The sequence below is a fragment of the Aquarana catesbeiana genome, linkage group LG07 (genome assembly GCF_042186555.1).
Source record: "Aquarana catesbeiana isolate 2022-GZ linkage group LG07, ASM4218655v1, whole genome shotgun sequence".
Taxonomy (NCBI): domain Eukaryota; kingdom Metazoa; phylum Chordata; class Amphibia; order Anura; family Ranidae; genus Aquarana; species Aquarana catesbeiana.
The window spans coordinates 196,480,643-196,504,282 of NC_133330.1; the positions used below are offsets into that span (position 1 = coordinate 196,480,643).

The window sequence follows — 23,640 nt, forward strand, 5'->3', positions numbered from 1 at the left end:
TTAGCAGGTGAATGCACCCCTCCATGCATTCACATACATTGAATCCAGCCCCCAAAAGGTTGCTGACCCCTGCATTAACATTTTTATACAATTTCTGGCCTTGGAAAGATGCCTTGAAAATGTGAAGAAAAATAATGGTGAAATAATAGTGAAAACATTGGGTGGAAAAAAGTGTAATTTTCTTTTACATTTTCTATTATTAAAGCGGTATTTAAATTTGTAGGTTTGAAGAGTGGACATCAGTTGTGGTTAGCTTATATTTTAGATAATTGGTGTAAGGTGGTGGATGTTAGACAACAAGCTCGAGGAAGGGTCCCAAAACTGTTGCCATTTTGCTGTCTATTTTGGAACGTTGTAACATTGTTACTTTTTATGGATCAATAAACAAAAAGAGTGCTGCAGCTACTTTGTTTAATTTTTTATCTTTATTTTAGCCTAGGTCAGTGATGGTGAACCTTGGCACCCCAGATGTTTTGGAACTACATTTCCCACGATGCTCAACTACATTGCACTGAGTGCATGAGCTTCATGGGAAATGTAGTTCCAAAACATCTGGGGTGCCATGGTTCGCCATCACTGGCCTAGGTTGACATGGCAACTTTTGTCTCTGAAGGTGCAATTGGCCGATGCTTCTTTAAATTTTCCTTGTGTGTACACCAGTACAGGGAATCCACGTGTGTGCCACTGGGCCCTTTGGACCACTGGGAAAGTTGATGTTAAAGAGCCTAAGAGGTTCAGGCATGTTCTGGCTAGTAAATAAATATTGTATGAAGATTCTTTTCTTGTCCACCGAGGAAGGCAGCCCATTGAAAAGAAATGATTGTTCAGCCACTGTCTCTTACATTTCAGTCGGTGGCCTACTAAAATTCTAGACACTGTCCGGGTGTTTGTAATATTTTACGCCCAGGTCTGTGTGAAGAGTCTGAGTCTGGCTCCTACAGGCACCTCCTGGACGAGCCTCCCGTCGAAAAGACTTCTGCTAGTTGCCCTACTGTGTAGGTCTTTGACTTTTGCAACTTGAAGAGAGTCGACTGAGTCCCTTTCCATTACCTATGACATTTAATGAATGATAAAATCCATAAGAAGTTGCAACTCTTAATGAGCCATAAAAATCGCACAGTGTAGAGACATGTGCTGAATCATATCATGGGGTAAAGCTGACACATTTTGAGGGCGTACCCCCTTCCTCAGAGCTAGGCTACTCAAGACCACCATATATAATAATTTTATATAACTCTCTTCATTCCATATAAATCTATTGGAAAAATCACATCTAATCAAAGATTGCTTGTCAGTAATAAAAATGCTGGTATTGATATTAAAAATTAATTATCAATATTAATATTAAAAAACGTACTGGGAAAAACATTAGAAAGTAATTTTGTCATAAGTGCAACTGGCAACAGTGAAGATGGCCCCTAAAGGCATCCCTGTGTCAAGCAGGGGGATGAGACAGAAAGACAATACATCCAACCCGGAAGTGCTAGAAATGAATGATCCTTGCACCAGATGCCAGCAGAGACCCTCCCACTGCGGCGTGCTAGTCACAAGCACCATGACAACGCACGGCAGCAGGCCAAACATCAGCCTGGTACATGGCGTGCAGTACAATGCCAGGGAGGTTCCATCTTCCTGAGCAGCGCCAGAAATGGCAAATTACGTCACACCCACAGCGGAAACAGCACAGCAGTGTCCCCATAGTAATGAAATCAAGAATATGACTAAATCTGAGCACATGTTAAGAAAATGAAAAAGAAGATAAAAAAAAAATCAAAAATAGGTGTATATGGAGGGAAATATATATAAACAAAGAAAAATTACTGAAAAAAAATTGAAACATGAAATAGAAAAATGAAACATTTATATAAAATCATTATATTAAAAAAAAAAGAAAAAAAAGGAATTTTTATTTTAATAACACCGTAAACACGGTCGGATTTTCAGACGGAAAATGTGTGATAGGACCTTGTTGTCGGAAATTCCGACCGTGTGTGGGCTCCATCACACATTTTCCATCGGATTTTCCGACACACAAAGTTTGAGAGCAGGATATAAAATTTTCCGACAACAAAATCCGTTGTCGGAAATTCCAATCGTGTGTACACAAATCCGACGGACAAAGTGCCACGCATGCTCAGAATAAATAAAGAGATGAAAGCTATTGGCCACTGCCCCGTTTATAGTCCCGACGTACGTGTTTTACGTCACCACGTTTAGAACGATCGGATTTTCCGACAACTTTGTGTGACCGTGTGTATGCAAGACAAGTTTGAGCCAACATCCGTCAGAAAAAATCCTAGGATTTTGTTGTCGGAATGTCCGAACAAAGTCCGACCGTGTGTACAGGGCATTAGACTAAAGGTATACTGGATACCTAATGATACAAAAGACAATGATGATATTAATGATAAAAATAATAATGATAAAAATAATAGTTAATGATAATAAAAAGCAACATACTTGGATTGAAAAGGAAAAATGAAAAATATATATTAATAATGCATGTAAGTAAAAATATACAAAGCAAATGAATAATAACAAACCAAAACCCAACTTGTATAAATATAAATGATTAATTAATTCATTAATTAATACAATGAAAAAAGGGGGGAACAGGGGGTAGGCTCCAGGTCTGAGGCCCCCCACACATGGGAAAGGACTTATTAAAGAAAATTTTGTCACATTAGCGTCTGAACATCAAGCCCTACATTTAAACCCCTTGGTAATGAAGGTTTCTCTCCTGCAGAGTCTCCGAAACCGCCGCCCAGTATCCGAATCTTCACCCATAACTTCCAAACCAAGAAACCTCAAACCAGGGGGATTTGGGTGTGCAAACTCTACTTGGGGCATTATAGCCCCTCAAGTTCCTAGGTTTATGAAAGATGACATTAGGGCATTCTGGGATGACATTGATCAACAAGGATCCCGATAGAGAATACACCAGTATTCCTCTATAATGCCTTATTGGTATACCGAGTATTGAAAGTCATATCTGAGTGGTTAAAAGAACTACTTTTCCTGGCCAAGACATCCCCACAGTTTTTGGTGCACATCACTTTGTGTTGTTAACTTTCCTTACCGACAACCTCAGGGTACTTAGGCCTGTATTTTATATAAGCATCATCAATAGCAGCATGGTCATAGCTCTTCTCCAGAATTGTCTAATGCACCGTACACACGACCGGTTTTGCTGTCAGAATAAACTCTGAAGGTTTTTCAAGGGGGAATTCCGATGGAATTCCGCTCAAGCTGTCTTGCATATACACGGTCACACCAAATTCCGACCGTTAAGAACGCGGTGACATACAACACGTACAACGGCACTAGAAAAAGGAAGTTCAATAGCCAGTGCGCCACCCTTTGGGCTCCTTCTGTTAACCTCGTCGGAACAGCATACAGACGAGCGGTTTTTCTGATAGTAATTTGTTCCATCGGAAAAATATAGAACATGTTCTCTAAGTTCATCTGAATTTTCGACGGAAAAAGTCCGATGGGGTATACACACAGTCGGAATATACAATAAAGAGCTCCCATCGGACTTTTTCTGATGGAAATTCCGACCGTGTGTACGTGGCATTACTCGGTACACTGTTCTGTTTGTCATAATCTATTAGATGGGAGCAGGTCTTTTGGAGCTGACAGAACTGACCAAGAGGTACATTCTTGATCCATTTGGGATAGTGATGGCTTTGAGCATGGAGATAAGAATTTCCTGCTGATGGCTTGAAATGGGTTTGAGAAAAGATACGATATTCATCATCCACCATCAGTTCAAGGTCTAGGAATATCAGCTTCTGACTGTCCAACACATGTGGGAACTCGATTCCAAAGGGATTGTGCTGGCAATAGGCCAGAAAGGCTTCCAATTGGCTGTCATCACTATCCCAGATGATAAAAATATCATCGATGTAGCAGTCATAGAAAACCAGGTTTGCCCTAAAGGGATTGTTGGACGAGATGTGGAACTGCTCCCAATATCCCATAAATAAGTTGGCATAACTCGGGGCGAACATGGCACTCATGGCTGTGTCCTTGGTTTGTCTGTAGTATACATCCTGGAACACAAAGTAATTGTGTGTAAGGGTATACTCAATAGAGTGCACAATAAATGAGGCTTGCCTGGGATGCAGATGGTTTTCACGTGCCAGAAAATATTGGACAGCTTGTAGTCCAAACTGGTCACGAATGGACGTGTACAAAGAAGCTACATCCAGTGACAGCCAACGATATCTTGTCTGCTATGGATATTGGGCCAGAATCTCTAGCATGTACCCAGAGTCATGAACATATCAAGGGAGCTGGACCACAAATTCCTTGAGGGAAGTGTTCAATATAGCTTCCCACTGGAATGGCGAGGCTGTCTATTCCAGATATAATTGGCCGACCTGGAGGGTTAGTATCATCCTTGTGCATTTTAGGGATATGTGAATGGTGTAAGTGAGTATGGGTGGAACAGAAATTGCCATTCGGACTTCAAAATAACCCCATCCCTGAAAGCTTTGTCTAATAATGATTTGAGGGCTTCGTTGTATAGGCCAACCAGATCACCTTCCAACTTCTCGTAGGTAATGGTATCCCCAAGAAGTCTGAATGCTTCAGCTAGATAAGCAAGTCTGTTCTGAATGATGAGACTCCCCCCCCCTTGTCTGCTTGTCTAATGATCACTGTGTCATTATTTTTTAGAGTCCAAAATTATTTTCTCTCCCAGGAACATGGAAGATGAATGGTCCTTTTTACCCCCACTGCAAAGTTGTGTAATTTCCAAATAAATTACATCAAAAAAGGAAGGGATGAACTTGCCTTTGGCCCAATGGGGATGAAATACTGACTTGGCCTAAAGTGGGTGTGGACCATGGGAGCCAAACTGGCAAAGCTGGAAGGAAATTCAATCGCAGGCATGTCAGTGCACTGGGCGCCCTCAGACCATAACTCTTTGAGTATTTGTAATGTCTCATAGTCCTGATCTATATTGGAAGGCTCTGGGAGAGCTGAAGAGTTAGTAGTATTTTCAGAGTCCCTTTTAATAGAAAAATAACGTTTAAGGGTAAGGTTACATGTAAATCTATTGAGATCAATAAAAAGTTAAAATAAATCCCGGGAATTGGGTGGGGAAAAGTTGAGACCTATACGTAATAGCGCAAGTTCCACTTCGCTAAACGTTACTGAGGATAAGTTATCAATTTTAATAGTATCAAAATCAGACCTAATTTCTTCCCTTTTTTTGGTTTTCTTTCCTCCACGTTTGCCTCATCTGGTTTTTCTACTGATCTTTTTCTCCTTTTGACCCCGCCTGTAGGTGTGCCCTTCAATAAAAAAGAGGGGGAATGGGTGGTGGTAGGGAGGAGCCGCTAAAGTGTGTAGGGGCAGGGTGATGACTGGACATGGCCACCTCCGAAAGGCCCCCTGGGTCACTAGGGGCCTCGGAAGTGCGATTCCCTTTAGCCTCGACAAAATTAACACAATCAGGGGACTGATAGACTGAAAAATAATAAGGCATGTGTCACGGAACGTCCCACACTCCGCTTGAGTGCTTCCGTCATATACCGCTTCCTAAGTTCTGGAACACAAGTCCAATGGATCTGGCTATAGGAACCCCAAGAACTAGACAAAACCAGTTTTGGAGTACATCAGAACTACTCTTTATTTGAGATCTCCCACACATTTATACACCAGGATGACTCAAAGCTAACCTAATTAACATGAGCTCCAATAGGAGTCGTCCCGTCTCCTACATTGTATAGAGGACAATGTGATCAGCTCATTCAGTTTACACACATTACCATAAACATCAACACAGGGTTAATTAGAACGAACAACAATGAGTTGAATACCCTTAGAACCTAGACTGAACTTATTTACATTAAACACATTATAGCAGAATTGATGACATTAGCATTTAACAGTACGAGTCCCAACGGTATAAATCAGTCACCATTCTAATATGGCATATAAAGGGTTCCCAGAGTCTGTGTGTTTTTTGGGGGACATGGAGCTGAATCCAAAGTAACACCAACCCCAGGGTCCCCAGGCATACAGCTCACAGAGAGCACCATTCCCCTAAATGCTAGCCCATAATCAAAAGGCAACAGGCTTGCATACAGTCCTCTCCAACAGCCTCTGTCCCAGCTAGGTCTGTGACATTTCTCCCCTTTCGGCAGGAGACTAACACAGGAGGAGACCACAGACGGGTTGACTCCGAAGTTAGTCCATAGTTCCAGTCCTCTACTGCCTGTACCCACACAGTACCCCAAACAAATTGTTCCAAACAGAGTATTACTCACCCAGCCAACCTCTGCCTCTCTCAGAGAACATATCTGCCGCTGGGGAGAGGCCTGGACTGGCTCTTCTCCCTGGAATCCTTTCTGCCGCTGGAGAGAAGACAGGGTGTCTGGGCTCACTCTGTCATGCTGTTGGGGATCGGGGCCCATTGCCCAGCATCCCTGGGGTATACAGGTCGAGACTGAAGTCCCATCCACCGTCACAGGAAATCCATCCTCTGTTAGTTGAGGGCAGAGTCCAGCAGTCCTCGGCCCTGTTGCCAGCCCTTCTGCTGGAAACCCCACACCATCTGCTCTGGCTACCTGTTGGGGAGGGAGGCCGACTGCCCCGCCTCCCTGGAACTCTGTAGTTGTTGCAGGTGATGGCCAGAGGTTGGTAGCACTCTGCCTGGTTGCCGGTGCTTCAACTGGGGAAGTTCCCTGTAACTCCACAGATACTGCTGTTGGTGCGGGGCAGAGCACAGTGAAGTTTGGCCCCAATAGCAGCTCTTCTGCTGTAGGCTCATCAGGTTGTTCTTCCTCAGCAGAAAAGTCTATTAAATCCCCTACCTCTATAACTGGTGTCTGTGGATAGAGGTTCACCATCTCCTGTTCGTGGAACTCAGAAGATGCCATCAGTGCTGAGCAGAGCGCAATGAAGTTTGGCCCTAATCCCAACTCTTCTGCTGGGGGCTCACCCGATGGTTCTTCCTCAGCAGAAAAGTCTATCAAATCCCCTGTCTCTGCAACTGGTGTCTGGGGATGGAGGTTCACCATCTCCTGTCCATGGAACCCAGAAGATGTTATCAGTGCTGGGCAGAGATTAGCAGAGCTCTGCCCTGTTGTCAGCACTTCAGCTTTGGGGATGGCAATCTCCAGATTTTCCACTGCAGATTCTCTGGCATGCTGCTGGACAGGCACATTCCTCCATCCAAGATCATCCCATGCAGAAACAGGATCATCAAGGTCAGTCAGCACTTGCTGCATCCGCCATAAGACCTCCGCCTCCATAGCTGTGGGGGCAGGTTGGCAAAGCACACTATTGCTCTGCCACATTGCTGACTCTTCAGCCAGGATTTCAGGGTTGTCAGCTGGTATTTCCTGATAGTCCCAGGCAAAGGGAGCCCAGCCCTGGCACTGAGCAATGTCTAGCAGCCGTCTGTAGGCAATCTCTAGCTCCCATTCCTGAACGGCCAGAAACTCCAAATCTTCCTGTGCCCAGTGCACTTCCGAAATGTTCAGTAGCCCTTCTCTGAAATCCATGATTTCATCCACCCGCCGCTCCAAATCACTCCCAAAGTTAGGGTCCCTTGTCAGCTTCACAAACAACAGTCCCAAGCCGCCGTAGCTTAAGCCTTCCGTTGGGCTGTCATCCGCTATCCAGGGACATGCTTGGGATACATGCCACCGGAGGGCTCTGTAGCTCTCATCCAGCTTTATCTCTGCCCAGACCAGCCTGCTTAATTCAGCTGTCTGCTTCTTGTGTGTTTTTTCTCCCAAAAACCGCACCCGCAGTCCGTACTGCGACCAGTACCTTTCCTCGATGGAGGGGAGAACTTTTCCCTGGTGTCGCTGCTCACGGGCTAGCGCTTCCTTCCAGAGTTTGCAGCGAATAGAATCACACCATCCCAGCAGGACCTGCTCCGATACTGGTCCTCTGTACTGTATCTGCATCTCTCGCAACCTCCTTCTGAATTCCTCATCCATGGCGGCTGGTATCTGTACCTCTCCTCTCCTGCTATCTGGACCTTGGATCCAGATGGAAGTTTGGATGTCCCAGACTGCAGGAAGCTTTCCCGCTGCTTGCCACCAATGTCACGGAACGTCCCACACTCCGCTTGAGTGCTTCCGTCATATACCGCTTCCTAAGTTCTGGAACACGAGTCCAATGGATCTGGCTATAGGAACCCCAAGAACTAGACAACACCAGTTTTGGAGTACATCAGAACTACTCTTTATTTGAGATCTCCCACACATTTATACACCAGGATGACTCAAAGCTAACCTAATTAACATGAGCTCCAATAGGAGTCGTCCCGTCTCCTACATTGTATAGAGGACAATGTGATCAGCTCATTCAATTTACACACATTACCATAAACATCAACACAGGGTTAATTAGAACAAACAACAATGAGTTGAATACCCTTAGAACCTAGACTGAACTTATTTACATTAAACACATTATAGCAGAATTGATGACATTAGCATTTAACAGTACGAGTCCCAACGGTATAAATCAGTCACCATTCTAATATGGCATATAAAGGGTTCCCAGAGTCTGTGTGTTTTTGGGGGGACATGGAGCTGTCCTCTCCAACAGCCTCTGTCCCGGCTAGGTCTGTGACAGCATGGTTGCTGACTCTATAGATGAAGGACCTGGCTCACTATCTTTCCTATTGTGTAGACAAGGATTCTTCTGGGTCACTCTTGTTGCCTGAGGGCCACTAGGTGCATCACTAACATCAAAGGCTGAAGGTTTGGGCTTTCTGTTGTACTTATTGTTCTTAAATTGTTTACTTCTGGACCAATTGGACCCATTAGGTCCCCTGAAGGGAGCTGGGCCCGGACTATAGGTGGAATGATGAATAGGGGGGTGATGGGAAATGCCTAGTGCGGGCTATTCTTGGGGTGTGACCAGTCAACACCCCTAGGATGTTGCAGGGGCGGTCCCTGGTGGTGGCAGGACCCAGGGCACTAGCAGGATGTGGTGCTCTGACCTGAGATGGTCACCCATCAGGGGCCCCTAGACGTCTCATTCTTTTCCACCAGTGTTCCCGCCCCTGCAAATAGTCTTCCCTATCTCTTTCAAATTTCCCTGATTTTCTACTGATGAGATCAGCCTCAAATTCAATGATTTGATCATAATATTATCCTCCCAATGGGAAAAAGCAGCTAAGTGGTGTAGGAATTGAGCTCATCCATAACAGCCTCAATCTCAGAGCGAATGTGGGATACATTCCTCTCACGTCGGGAAATGATGAGGCCCATCCACTTTGTATTACATTCTCTGGAGTGGTCATACCACTGATCCCTAAGATCATTATCCAGAAAACTGCACCTTTTGGTCAATCTGAGACCTCTGGGTGCTCTTTACCCCGTGATATAATTCAGCACGTCTCTACACTGTGTGATTTTTATGGCTCATTAAGAGTTGTTTTTTGTGAGTACCCACTTTTTATGGATTTTATAATCCATTAAATGTCATTGGTAATGCACTAGGTGTGTGCGCCTTCCATTTTGTCTTTTTTGTTGTTTCCATCAGATCACCCCATCTGAGGAAGGCAGCATCCACCCAGTCTTGGGATACTGATGTCCCTGTTGCCCTTCACTTTAGAAGACCCCTGGGAGTGACTGTGTTTTTTCGTGAGTCCCTTTCCAATTACGTCTCAAATCTTTTCCAGGCTTATAGGATCTTGCTTCCCTATATCGCTCTGGCAGAATACGCCATGACAGAGCACCTATCCTGTGACATTTGCTTCCTGTACATAGGAATTAGACCTGACTTGCTGCCTATAACTTTTAAAATGAGCACGTCCAGCTTGCTGCAGAGGAGGTTTACCTCATCATGGGTAATTCCACACCAATTGAACTTTGATGCCGAATCGGCCATCCACAGCTTTAGCCATAAGGCCTGACGCACCATCATAGATGACAACATAGTTCTTGTAGAGCATCTTATCAAATAAACTCATGCTTCTGCCACAAAGTTGCCTGTAAGTTTTAACTCTTGCAAGGCAGCCACTATCTTCTCTCGGTCACTGTCTCCCAAGAGTGTCTGCTCAAAGCTGGTTGTCCAGCCTGATATTGCTTTTCCTACTGTAGCTAAAGTGACTGCAGGTCTACATGCTCCTCCTGTGGTCATGTACACCTTCTTCAGGTCGAAGTCCATGCTGCGGTCCAGGGCCTCTTTAAAGGTGACCACTTCCTCCATGGATATTGTCAGATGCCATGCAAGACGCATCAAAGATGTGTCTACCATGGGAACAGAAAGCAAAGGATTAATCTTTGGTTCTTTTAGAGGATAAAGCTTTGAGAGCCTACTGGTAAGGCATGACTTTTTCTCAGGCTTTTGTCATTCATCTTGGATGAGTCCCTCAAGCTCCTCAGTATACAGAAAGGATTCAGGTTCTTTTCCTCGGGTTTAGTAAATACTTTTTGGCCCCCCCATTCAATCGCCTTCTTTAGCAAACAGTTGCAAAATCAAAGCCAATACCTCTTTGGGGTCCCTCATTGTCTGATGAGGTGTCAGACTCCACTTGGGGTGGCTGACTCCCACTGGGAGTACTAGGCACTAATTTGTCCAAATTAGGAGCTGACTCTAAAATAGACCCTCTGAAGTACTCCTTAATGAACGCTGTGACTTCTTGAAAGTTTGCCTCTTTCTCCCTTCTTTTCTCCTCCATACAGGACTGGCAGGATAGCTTGCCTGGCCAGGCTGCACCGCCACACGGGATGAGGCACAGTGCTGGGATGAAGGAGACCTTTGCTGGCAGGAATGGCGGTGGTATGAAGAGAACCTAGAGCGGCATTGTCTCTGCTCCTGGAAGGTGACCCATGACTGGAACTATCTCTCCTTGACACCGAGGATCTTGCGGTCCTGTGTGAGTTGACAGTTTATGCATTAGGACCCAAGCTCTCTTTTGTCAAATCTTCATTACTTACCAAGAATTCCTTACCTTATGGGCAAAGGCTGGTCTACTGGGGCAGTGCTCTCTATGGAAAATTGGATAGAAAGAGAACCTGCAATCAGAATATGAATATTGAAGAGAAAGCAAGAGTGCATAAGTAAAAAGAGACAAGCCATGCAACAGCAGACAGTTTATACAGTAGGTAGTTCCAGCAACACACAGCCCTCAAGCCCACCTAGTGCATAAAGCAGGGGATCTTATGAACACAGTGTGTAGCAGCAGGAATCAAATTTAGGTAAAAAGCCATTGACCAGAACCAAACAGTGGCTTTAAATAGCTTTAAATCCAGTGCCTTCACCACCAGAAATTATGTCACCCGCTCACACATGTGCAGAATATGATTGTGGTGGCCCACACCACCCTAGAAACTGGAAAGCTTTCCAATCCTGACATCACTTCCTGCCACACATGCGCAGAAGGGAGTTTGACATCCAGGAACCATCTTGAGCAAGGGAAAAGATAGTCTGTGCCCTGCAAACAGCAGAAACAAGCCAAAAGATAACAAGGTGAAACACTGAGCTGGGAACGCTGCACGAAACAAAGATTATTTAAAGCTTGCACTCCACAAAATGCCTCTGAGATCAGTAGAGCAGAGCTCCCACCAGAAGAGCTCATTCAGAGGCTATATAAGTGGAACTTTCACCCAGGGGAGGCTGAACTTGGCTGGGGAGACAAGCGGTAAGAGATACTACAGTCTTTATCAGATGAGGACAAAAAGGAGAATGCCAGTGGCCTGGATCCTGTAAAGCTTTAACAGTCCTATCAGGTTGTTGGGCGGAGCCACAACCCAATGTATGCTGCCATGATGAGCCAGGAAACAACAGATTATGGCTTTACGTCTGAGAAAAAACTGTGTTTCTCTGTTCTTATCGTTTTCATCACCTAGTTGTGAAATTGTGTGACAACTGCACTAAGATACCCAGGCTTGTCTAACAATCTCCCTTTACTTGTTAAAATGAAAATGATGCCGTTTATTCAACCACAGATTCAATTGGGTTATGAACACCTATCAAGCCTAGATATTGAGTTGGATTACTCATCTTTTTTCCTCAAACACAACTAGCATTCATTTCTGCATCTGTAATCTAACATTATCACACATATGAATAACATGTCATCTGATTGGTTTTGTATTTTCAATAATACATGAAGCTCTTTTATAAAATGTAATAACACTATGCTGTACAGTCTGGTGAACTTAAAAAAGAACAACTGATATTAGGGGTATCTGTGTTCATTAATGGGATATGCATTTTTCCTTCTTTTGCTGTTCTGTTTTTGACTTCACAGAATCCTGATGAGTGGGGAGGGAGCTGTATAAATACTGTATAAATAACCCACAGACATTGCATCTGTAGGCTGTTGGAATGAGCTCGTTAGCAGACAATGCTAATCAGAGTGACTTGTTCCTGGGAATAGAGAGTTGGCTTTTCATGATCCAGGGTAATAGATACAGCACAACTTAACCCTTCCACTTCTGTAGGAGTAAAATGTGCTTAAAGCACAAAGTGGAACACATGAATATGTATTAATCAGGATGTACATGTATTACAGTTCTATTTTTCTTTTGTATAACAAAGTACTGTGCAACATATTTACTACATGAATCTTATAAGAGTAGTGAGTATCCTATGAGTAAAGGATTATTGTTGCAGTGGTTTCCTGTTCTTTCTTCCCCTATTCTGACTCATTATTAATCACTGAGAAACATTAAATTCAAAAGTAAACCTTTTTTACTTCATTTCACAGTTTTTGAGTAGAATGTCTGTTCCAGAGGAAATGAGAAGTTACATATAGTTACATAGTAGGTGAGGTTGAAAAAAGACACAAGTCCATCAAGTCCAACCTATCTTCTCATTTTAATGGGTGGCCTCTTGTTAAACTCCCTTCCACAAAAAAGTTTTATCCCTATTGTGGGGTCACCAGTATGGTATTTGTATACTGAAATCATATCTCCTCTCAAGTGTCTCTTCTGTAGAGAGAATAAGTTCAGTGCTCACAACCTTTCTTCATAACTAATGTCCTCCAGACCCTTTATTAGCTTTGTTGCCCTTCTTTGTACTCGCTCCATTTTCAGCACATCCTTTCTAAGGACTGGTGCCCAGAACTGGACAGCATACTCCAGGTGCTGCCGGACCAGAGTCTTGTAGAGTGGGAGAATTATCATTTTATCTCTGAAATGCATCCCCTTTTTAATGCATGCCAAGCTTCTGTTTGCTTTGTTAGCAGCAGCTTGGCATTGCATGCCATTGCTGAGCCTATCATCTACTAGGACCTCCAGGTCCTTTTCCATACTAGATTCCCTCAGAGGTTCCCCCCCAGTGTATAGATTGCATTCATATTTTTGTCACCCAAATGAATTCAAATCTTTTTGCAAGGTTTCTACGTCCTGCAGAAAAGTTATTGCCCTGCTTAGCTTAGTATCGTCCACAAATACAGAGATTGAACTGTTTACCCCATCCTCCAGGTCGTTTATGAACAAATTAAACAGGATTGGTCCCAGCACAGAACCCTGTGGGACCCCAGTACCCACCCCTGATTATTCCCCATTTATCTCCACCCTCTGAACTCGCCCTTGTAGCCAGTTTTCAATCCATGTATTCACCCTATGGTCCATGCCAACGGACCTTATTTTGTACAGTAAACGTTTATGGGGAACTGTGTCAAGTGCTTTTGCAAACTCTAGATACACCACATCTATGGGCCTTCCTTTATCTAGATGGCAACTCACCTCCTCATAGAAGGTTAATAGATTGGTTTGGTAAGAATGATTCTTCATGAATCCATGCTGATTACTGCTAATGATACAATTCCCATTACTAAAATCTTGTATACAGTCCCTTATCATCCCCTCCAAGAGCTTGCATACTATTGATGTTAGGCTAACTGGTCTGTAATTTCCAGGGATGTATTTTGGGCCCTTTTTAAATATTGGTGCTGCATTGGCTTTTCTCCAATCCGCTGGTACCATTCCAGTCAGTAGACTGTCAGTAAAAATTAGGAACAATGGTCTGGCAATTACTTGACTGAGTTTCCCAAGCACCCTCGGGTGAAAGCCATCTGGTCCTGGGGATTTATTAATGTTAATGTTAAGTTTCCCAAGTCTAATTCTAATTCTGTCCTCTGTTAGACATGAGGGTGCTTCCTGTGATGTGTCACGAGGATAAACACTGCAGTTTTGGTTACTGAAGCCCCCCGATTCCCTCGTGAAGACTGAGGAAAACAATAAATTCAATACCTTTGCCATCTCCTCATCCTTTGTAACCAGATGTCCTTCCTCATTCTTTATGGGGCCAATATGGTCTGTCCTCCCACTTTTACTGTTTACGAGGATAATATGTGACCGATCTAAACTACATGGTATGTTAACAAATGCCAGGAGCCTGGCGGACAAGATGGGTGAACTAGAGATACTGTTGTATGGGGAGGATTTGGATTTTGTGGGAATTTCAGAGACCTGGTTCAACAGCTCTCATGATTGGCTGGAAACCATTCAAGGGTATATCCTTTATCACAAGGATAGAGAGGGTAAAAAAGGGGGATGGGTATGCCTATATATCAAGAATAATGTACAAGTGAATGTGAGAGATGACATCACTAAGGGAGCTAGGGAGGAGGTGGAATCCTTATGGGTAGAGCTCCAAAGAGATGGAACTAAGGGGAAATAAAAATTCTGGGAGTATGCTATAGCCCCCCCCTATCCTGAGGGAGGAAGGGAGACAGATCTCCTATCACAATTTGGATTAACAACAAAGATGGGAAGTGTTATCATAATGGGGGATTTTAATTATACAGACATAGACTGGGCGGAGGGAACCACGCATTCATCTAAGGCTCGCCAGTTCCTAAATGTCTTGCAGGACAATTTTATGGGTCAGATGGTAGACACACCAACTAGAAATAAAGCGTTAACGGATCTACTGATTACCAACAATACAGACCTGATCACGGATGTGGAAATATGGGGCAATTTAGGTAACAGCGATCACAGGTCAATTGGCTTCAGTATAAATCACACAAATAGGAAACATAGGGGGAATATAAAGACACTGAATTTCAAAAGAGCCAACTTCCCTAAACGACAAACCTTGCTAGAAGGCATAAACTGGGATAAAATTTTAGAAACAAGGAACACGGAGGAGAGATGGGTTTGCTTTAAGAGCATATTAAATAAGGGCATTAGCCAATGCATCCCATTGGGTAATAAATGTAAAAGAGCGAGCCAAAGTCCTGGATGTAAAAATGCATATATAAGCAAAGGAGAAGGCCTTCAAAAAATACAAGGTTGAGGGATCATCATCAGCATTCAGACTTTATAAAGAATGCAACAAGAAATGTAACGGTGCAATAAGGCTAAGATAGAACATGAAAGACACATAGCGGAGGAGAGCAAAAAAAATCCCAAGACATTCTTTAAGTATGTAAACAGTAAAAAAGGGAGGAGAGACCATATTGGCCCCATAAAGAATGAGGAAGGACATCTGGTTACAAAGGATGGGGAGATGGCAAAGGTATTGAATTTATTCTTCTCCTCAGTCTTCATGAGGGAATCGAGGGGCTTCAGTAACCAAAACCGCAGTGTTTATCCTCATGACACATCACAGGAAGCACCTCCATGGTTAACAAAGGACAGAATTAAAATTAGACTTGGGAATCTTAACATTAATAAAAAAACAGGACCAGATGGCTTTCACCCGAGTGTACTTAGGGAACTCAGTCAAGTAATTGCCAGACCATTGTTCTTCATTTTTACTGACAGTCTACTGACTGGAATGGTACCAGCTGATTGGAGAAAAGCCAATGTAGCACAATATTTAAAAAGGGCCCAAAATACATCCCTGGGAATTACAGACCAGTTAGCCTAACATCAATAGTATGTAAACTCTTGGAGGGGATGATAAGGGACTATATACAAGATTTTAGTAATGAGAAAGGTATCATTAGCAGTAATCAGCATGGATTCATGAAGAATCGTTCTTGCCAAATCAATCTATTAACCTTCTATGAGGGGGTGAGTTGCCATCTAGATAAAGGAGGGCCCGTAGACGTGGTGTATCTGGATTTTGCAAAAGCATTTGACACAGTTCCCCATAAACATTTACTGTACAAAATAAGGTCTGTTGGCATGGACCATAGGGTGAGTACATGGATTGAAAACTGGCTACAAGGGCGAGTTCAGAGGGTGGTGATAAATGGGGAGTACTCAGAATGGTCAGGGGTGGGTAGTGGGGTCCCCCAGGGTTCTGTGCTGGGACCAATCCTGTTAAATTTGTGCATAAATGACCTGGAGGATGGGGTAAACAGTTCAATCTCTGTATTTGTGGACGATACTAAGCTAAGCAGGGCAATAACTTCTCCGCAGGACATGGAAATCTTGCAAAAAGATTTGAACAAATTAATGGGGTGGGCAACTACATGGCAAATGAGGTTCAATGTAGAAAAATGTAAAATAATGCATTTGGGTGGCAAAAATATGAATGCAATCTATACAATTGGGGGAGAACCTCTGAGGGAATCTAGGATGGAAAAGGACCTGGGGGTCCTAGCAGATGATAGGCTCAGCAATGGCATGCAATGCCAAGCTGCTGCTAACAAAGCAAACAGAAGCTTGGCTTGCATTAAAAAGGGGATTCATTCCAGAGATAAAATGATAATTCTCCCACTCTACAAGACTCTGGACCGGCTGCACCTGGAGTATGCTGTCCAGTTCTGGACACCAGTCCTCAGGAAGGATGTACTGGAAATGGAACGAGTACAAAGAAGGGCAACAAAGCTAAGAAAGGGTCTGGAGGATATTAGTTATGAGGAAAGATTGCAAGCACTGAAACTTATTCTCTCTGGAGAAGAGATGCTTGAGAGGGGATATGATTTCAATTTACAAATACCATACTGGTGACCCCACAATAGGGATAAAACATTTCCATGGAAAGGAGTTTAATAAGACACGTGGCCACTCATTAAAATTAGAAGAAAAGAGGTTTAACCTTAAACTACGTAGAGTGTTCTTTACTATAAGAGGGGTAAGGATGTGGAATTCCCTTCCACAGGTGGTGGTCTCAGCGGGGGTCATCGATAGTTTCAAGCAACTATTAGATAAGCACCTGAAGGACCGCAACATACAAGGATATACAATGTAATACTGACATATAATCACACACATAGGCTGGACTTGATAGACTTGTGTCTGTTTTCAACCTCACCTACTATGTAACTATGTAACATACTTAAAGAATTTCTTGGGATTTTTTTTGCTCTCCTCCACTATGTGTCTTTCGTGTTCTATCTTAGCCGCCCTAATTGCACCCTTACATTTCTTGTTGCATTCTTTATAAAGTTTGAATGCTGATGATGATCCCTCAACCTTATATTTTTGGAAGGCCTTCTCTTTTGCTTTTATATGCATTTTTACATTGGCGCTAAGCCATCCAGGACTTTTGTTCGCTCTATAAGGCTGCTTTCACACTAAGGCACTTTGCAGGCGTTTTAGCGCTAAAAATAGGAACAAAGAAGGTAACCCGCTCAAATGGGACTTTAACAGACCACCCACTCAATAATGAATAAAATATAATCTTTTAATGATATAGAATAAAAAACATATAAAATCTACATATGACAAGAATGCACAATGTGTATCACATGGAGAACAAAACAGAAACTATACATATAAACATCATACAGTGTAAATGCCCTAATGCCCGGGGCATTATATAATATCATTAAAAGATTATATTTTATACATTATTGAGTGGGTGGTCTGTTAAAGTCTCATTTGAGGGGTTACCTTCTTTGTTCCAATTATTAGGGATGAGACCTCCATGCTCTGTGTGACATGATGGGAGTCTCTCTTTTTTCTAGCGCTAAAAATAGCACTTGTAAGGGGCATGAAAACTGCCTCCCATTCATCTCAATAGATGCTTTCACACTGAGGCATTGCGATGCCACGGCATTGAGAAAAATCCTGCAAGCAGCATCTTTGGAGCTTGTTTGTAGCGCTAAAAAAAGCACTTCAAAAACACCCACGTCCATTGAAATGAATGTGAAGCGCTTTAAAAGCACCTTAAAAGCACCTGAAAACGTCCTAGACAGTACACTGAGGCTGTGAGAAGGTCACATGACTGCAGTGTAGGATGCTGGGATAAAAAGAAATCCTGTTGCGAGGGGATGAGGAGGGAGACAAGAGAGCATGGATGCTGCAGATAAGTGGATGCAAGCCAGGGCAGAAAATTTGGCCAGACCAGCCAGGTCCAAAGCAACAGCAATAGAATCAGAGGAGTTTATTGAGTCAGTGCGGGACCACCCAAAGCTTTGGGACACTAAAAATCCAATGTATGCTAACTGCAGCAAAAAGACTTTAGCATGGGATACCATTGCTGAACAACATATTGAGGACTGGAATGACCTTCCAAGAAAACAAAAATACGTAAAAAGTGAGTACCAATCACATAATCCTTGTCAGATAAGCAGGAGTGTGATTATAAAGCCCAAAAAGTTCAATCGCAAAGCCAATCCTAATCCCAGTTAGAGTAGTCCCAAGCCCAAAAAGTTCAACCGTAGTACCAATCCTAATCCCAATCAGAGTAGTCCCAAGCCCAAGAAGTTCAACCGCAATACTAATCCTAATCCCAGTCAGAGTAGTCCCAAGCCCAAAAAGTTCAACCGCAATACCAATCCTAATCCCAGTCAGAGTAGTCCCAAGCCCAAAAAGTTCAACCACAATACCAATCCTAATCTCAGTCAGAGTAGTCCCAAGCCCAAAAAGTTCAACCACAATACCAATCCTAATCCCAGTCAGAGTAGTCCCAAGCCCAAAACGTTCAACCGCAATACCAATCCTAATCCCAGTCAGAGTAGTCCCAAGCCCAAAAAGTTAAATCGCAATACCAATCCTAATCCCAGCCGGAGTAGTCCCAAGCCCCAAAAATTCAACCGCAATACCAATCCTAATCCCAGTCAGAGTAGTCCCAAGGCCAAAAAGTTCAACCATAATCACACTTCTACTAGTCCCAAACCCTCAACACTAACCCTAATCCCACTTTTACTAGTCCCAAACTCTCAACTCTAACCCTAATCCCACTTTTACTAGTCTCAAACTTAGAATCCTAACCCTAATCTCACTTTTACTAGTCCCATACTCAGAATCCTAACCCTAATCCCACTTTTACTAGTCCCAAACTCAGAATCCTAACTCTAATCCCACTTTTACTAGTCCCAAACTCAGAATCCTAACCCTAATCCCACTTTTACTAGTCCCAAACTCTCAACCCTAACCCTAATCCCACTTTTACTAGTCCCAAACTCAGAATCCTAACCCTAATCCCAACCCCTAACGGTAACTCCTAACCCCTAACCCTCTAATCCTCTAACCCTAACCCTCTAACCCTAACACCCTAACCCTAAGAATTTCCTAACTTCAAATTTATAGAATTTTAGTATTTTCAATTTTCGTATTTTCCAATTTCCAAAATTCCAAATTTCAGAAATTCGTAAATTCGGAACTTAGAAAATTTCAGAAATGTGGAATTTCAGAAATTTCGGAATTAACTAATTTGTCAAAATTTGTTAAAAAACGAATTCTGAACTTAACAAATTGCACATGTCTAGTTCAGATGGTGTAAAGCGTGTGTGGCCGCAACCAGGTGAGTACAAAGACAAGTGTGTCTTGCCTACAGTCAAGCATGGTGGTGGGAGTGTCATGGTCTTGGGCTGCATGAGTGTTGCCAGCACTGGAGAGCTACAGTTCATTGAGGGAACCATGATTGCTAACATGTACTGTGACATACTGAAGCACAGCATGATCCCCTTCCTTCGGAGACTGGTCCGCAGGGCAGTATTTTAACATGATAATGACATCAAAAACACCTCCAAGACGACCACTGCCTTGCTAATGAAGCTGAGGGTAAAGATGATGGACTGGCCAAGCATGTCTCCAGACCTAAACCCTATTGATCATCTGTGGGGCATCCTCCAACGGAAGGAGGAGCGCAAGGTCTCTAACATCCACCAGCTCCGTAATGTCGTTATGGAGGAGTAGAAGAGGACTCCAGTGGCAAGCTGTAAAGCTCTGGTGAACTACATGCCAAAGGGTGTTAGGTCAGTGCTGGAAATTCATGGTGGCCACACAAAATATTGTCACGTTGGGCCCAATTTGGACATTTTCACTTAGGGGTGTACTCACTTTTTTGAGATACTGTATATTATTGTTATTTTCGAACTCCTAAATTAAGTCTAAACAAGGTCAAAGTAAACATGTTTTTATTGTCTTGAATCAATACAAGAAGAAAAAAATATTCCGAATCAATAACAATATGCTATTTGGTTTGTAAGTATATACTTGCAAACAAGAACAAAAAATATATTAAACATATTAATGATCATTTTAATGTGATACCTCTAATTTTTAAATAATATTTCCTTGCCAACTTACTGCTCCTGCAGGGCTCATAAAATAATTTGCAAATTCATCCCTAATTCTGAAACCCACTGTTGGACCACGGACATGAGGGAAATCAGCAGGTTCAAAATTGTGAGCCAATGTGTCCTCAAAATTCACACCATCTCTATCCCTTACTACATTGTGCAACACACATGCTGCCTTTATTAATTTGCATGCATTTTCGACCTTGAGATTGATAGGCTTATGGAATATTTGCCATTTGTTGGGAAGAATGCTAAAGGAACATTCAACCAGCCTACGTGCCCGACAGAGACGATAATTGAAGATTCTCTTCTGGGTGTCAAGATTCCTCTGTGAGTAGGGCTTCATTAAATGTTCGTTGATAGCGAAAGCCTCATCAGCCACAAAAACAAACGGCATATCTGGACTTTCTGTACCGGGTAATGGTTGGTTTTCAGGCAAATCGAGTCGATTAGATTGAAGACGCTTCCCAAATGTTGAATTCAGGAAAACAGAATTTATAGTCTGCATCAACCACAGCCGTTAGCACACCAGAAAAATATTTTTTATAATTATAATATCGGCTACCACTGTGACAGGGTTTTATTAGGAGAATGTGTTTTCCATCAAATGCTCCCAAGCAGTTTGGAAAGTTGGTTTTGCTCCAGAACTGCCTAGTAACACCATTCCATTTTTCTTTATTTGGAATAGGCATGAATGTAGTTTTCAATTTCCAAATAGCATCACATGTTAGCTTCACAATTTCTCTAATTGTTGATATTCTTGTTCTGAATTCATAGTGTAATGATGTATAGGTATTTCCAGTGCCAAGATATCTGTAATTCCAAAAAAAAATTATTATTTATTTCAGTACGTGTAATAAAGAAAAGGTGGAAGACTAATGCCCTGTACACACGATAGGATTTTCCAATGGAAAATGTGTGATAGGACCTTGCTATCGGAAATTCCGACCGTGTGTGGGCTCCATCACACATTTTCCATAGGAATTTCTGACACACAAAGTTTGAGAGCTTGCTATAAAATTTTCCAACAACAAAATCCGTTGTCAGAAATTTCGATCGTGTGTACACAAATCCGACACACAAAGTGTCATGCATGCTCAGAATAAATTAAGAGATGAAAGCTATTGGCTACTGCCCCGTTTATAGTCCCAACGTATGTGTTTTATGTCACCGCGTTCAGAACGATCGTATTTTCCAACAACTTTGTGTGACCGTGTGTATGCAAGACAAGTTTGAACCAACATCCTTCGGAAAAATCCATGGATTTTGTTGTCGGAATGTCCAATCAATGTCCGACCGTGTGTACGGGGCATATGAGGGATAATTATAGGAGAGAACAGCTTATTCATAATAATATAAGGAGTGGTTCTGCTGGGAAGAGAAAAGGGAGAGTGTGTTGTCACTATGAGGAGTTCATCTTCCTGAAGCCCGTCATGGAGATGAGACCGTAAGTATACAAACATTTATTATGTTAATTTATATTTTTTTTAATTGAATTGTATAACATCTTTTTGCTTTTTGGAGGAGTGCACGGTATAACTACATTTTTAGCATTTTTTAATAAATTGTCTATTTTTCAGTACAGAAAGCAATATGGAGAGTGAAACTGAAGAGGAACCTGAGGATGCAGAGCAGACCAACCAATTAGTAGATGCAGCAAACTTTTCTCAAATTTCAGAAACAGAAGCAGAAACAACAGAAGCAACATTGGCCACCAACAAAAACAAAGAAAAAAAATAAACAACTAATGTCAGAGGACTTCCTAGATGTTCTAAAAAAATTGTTTAGCAAACAAAAAAAAGATGGAGGAGAATTGGAGTCCTTTGCCAGAAGCCTGGTTCAACAAATGTTACATCAATGTAACATGCCTTCTGAAATATTGCATCTCATTAATTTATATCAGCAGCAACCTACTCAAAATAGAGATGCACCGTATGAGGGCAACACTAGTCATCATTTTTATGGCAGATACAATGGTCCAGGTACCTCACGCTCACAATCCTACCCATCTGCTGCAGCTTCAAGATTTCCAGTCATGTCCCAAAACCCATATCCCAGTTTTCAAATGACCCAAAACCAACCACGTTTTCAGGGAGGACCTTACAAAGTGCAGCAAATGTCCAAGCATCCCTCCCACCCCCCCTAGAGGAGACACACCATCCTTCCACCTATCAGAATCTATGAGATTTATTGCTTTATATCTTTTTGTTAAAGTTTTACATTTGTTAATATAATTTTGTCTGTAAAATGCACATGATGGTCTAATTTAAATTATTTTCAGTTTTGCACATGTTGTGCATTTTTGATAATATATATGCAATAAAAAATATATAATTTTCATTTCAAAATTGGAGGGCCATTTTATTACTTGTTTAAACCTGCACTTCTTATTCATATATACTTACCTTAGCATTATAAGTAAACATTCACATGGTGATATTGCCAACCTGCAATTGGTATCCTGTCTTAACAAGTCAGGGGTTAAGATGTCAAGCATAAAGTCAAATCTGGTAAAGAAAAAATAAAAAATGTTTAGAATAATTTTGGAAATCCACTGCTAACCATAATCCAGGGATTAGGGTTAGGATTGAGAGTTTGGGACTAGTAGAAGTGGGATTAGGGTTAGGGTTGAGAGTTTTGGACTAGTAGAAGTGGTATTAGGGTTAGGGTTGAGAGTTTGGGACTAGTAGAAGTGGGATTAGGGTTAGGGTTGAGAGTTTGGGACTAGTAGAAGTGGGATTAGGGTTAGGGTTGGGAGTTTGGGACTAGTAGAAGTGAGATTAGGGTTGAGAGTTTGGGACTAGTAGAAGTGGGATTAGGGTTAGGATTCTGAGTTTGAGACTAGTAGAAGTGGGATTATGGTCAGGATTGAGAGTTTGGGACTAGTAGAAGTGGGATTAGGGTTAGAGTTGAGAATTCGGGACTAGTAGAAGTGGGATTAGGGTTAGGGTTGAGAGTTTGGGACTAGTAGAAGTGGGATTAGGGTTAGGGTTGAGAGTTTGGGACTAGTAGAAGTGGGATTTGGGTTAGGGTTGAGAGTTTGGGACTAGTAGAAGTGGGATTAGGGTTAGGATTCTGAGTTTGGGACTAGTAGAAGTGGGATTAGGGTTAGGGTTGAGATTTTGGACTAGTAGAAGTGGGGTTAGGGTTGTGAGTTTGGGACTGGTAGAAGTGGGATTAGGGTTGAGATTCTGAGTTTGGGACTAGTAGAAGTGGGATTAGGGTTAGGGTTGAGAGTTTGGGACTAGTAGAAGTGGGATCAGGGCTAGGGTTGT

General features: G+C 42.4%; 1 long non-coding RNA gene across 1 annotated transcript in view; it reads left to right on the forward strand.

The window, feature by feature from the left end:
• LOC141102512 (uncharacterized) overlaps nucleotides 1–22,532 on the forward strand; it is a 61,896-nt gene extending 39,364 nt beyond the window's left edge. The window contains exon 3 of the long non-coding RNA XR_012235128.1: nucleotides 21,946–22,532. This is a non-coding gene — a long non-coding RNA (uncharacterized lncRNA). The remainder of the gene's footprint in view (nucleotides 1–21,945) is intronic.
• The last annotated feature ends 1,108 nt before the right edge of the window (nucleotides 22,533–23,640 follow it).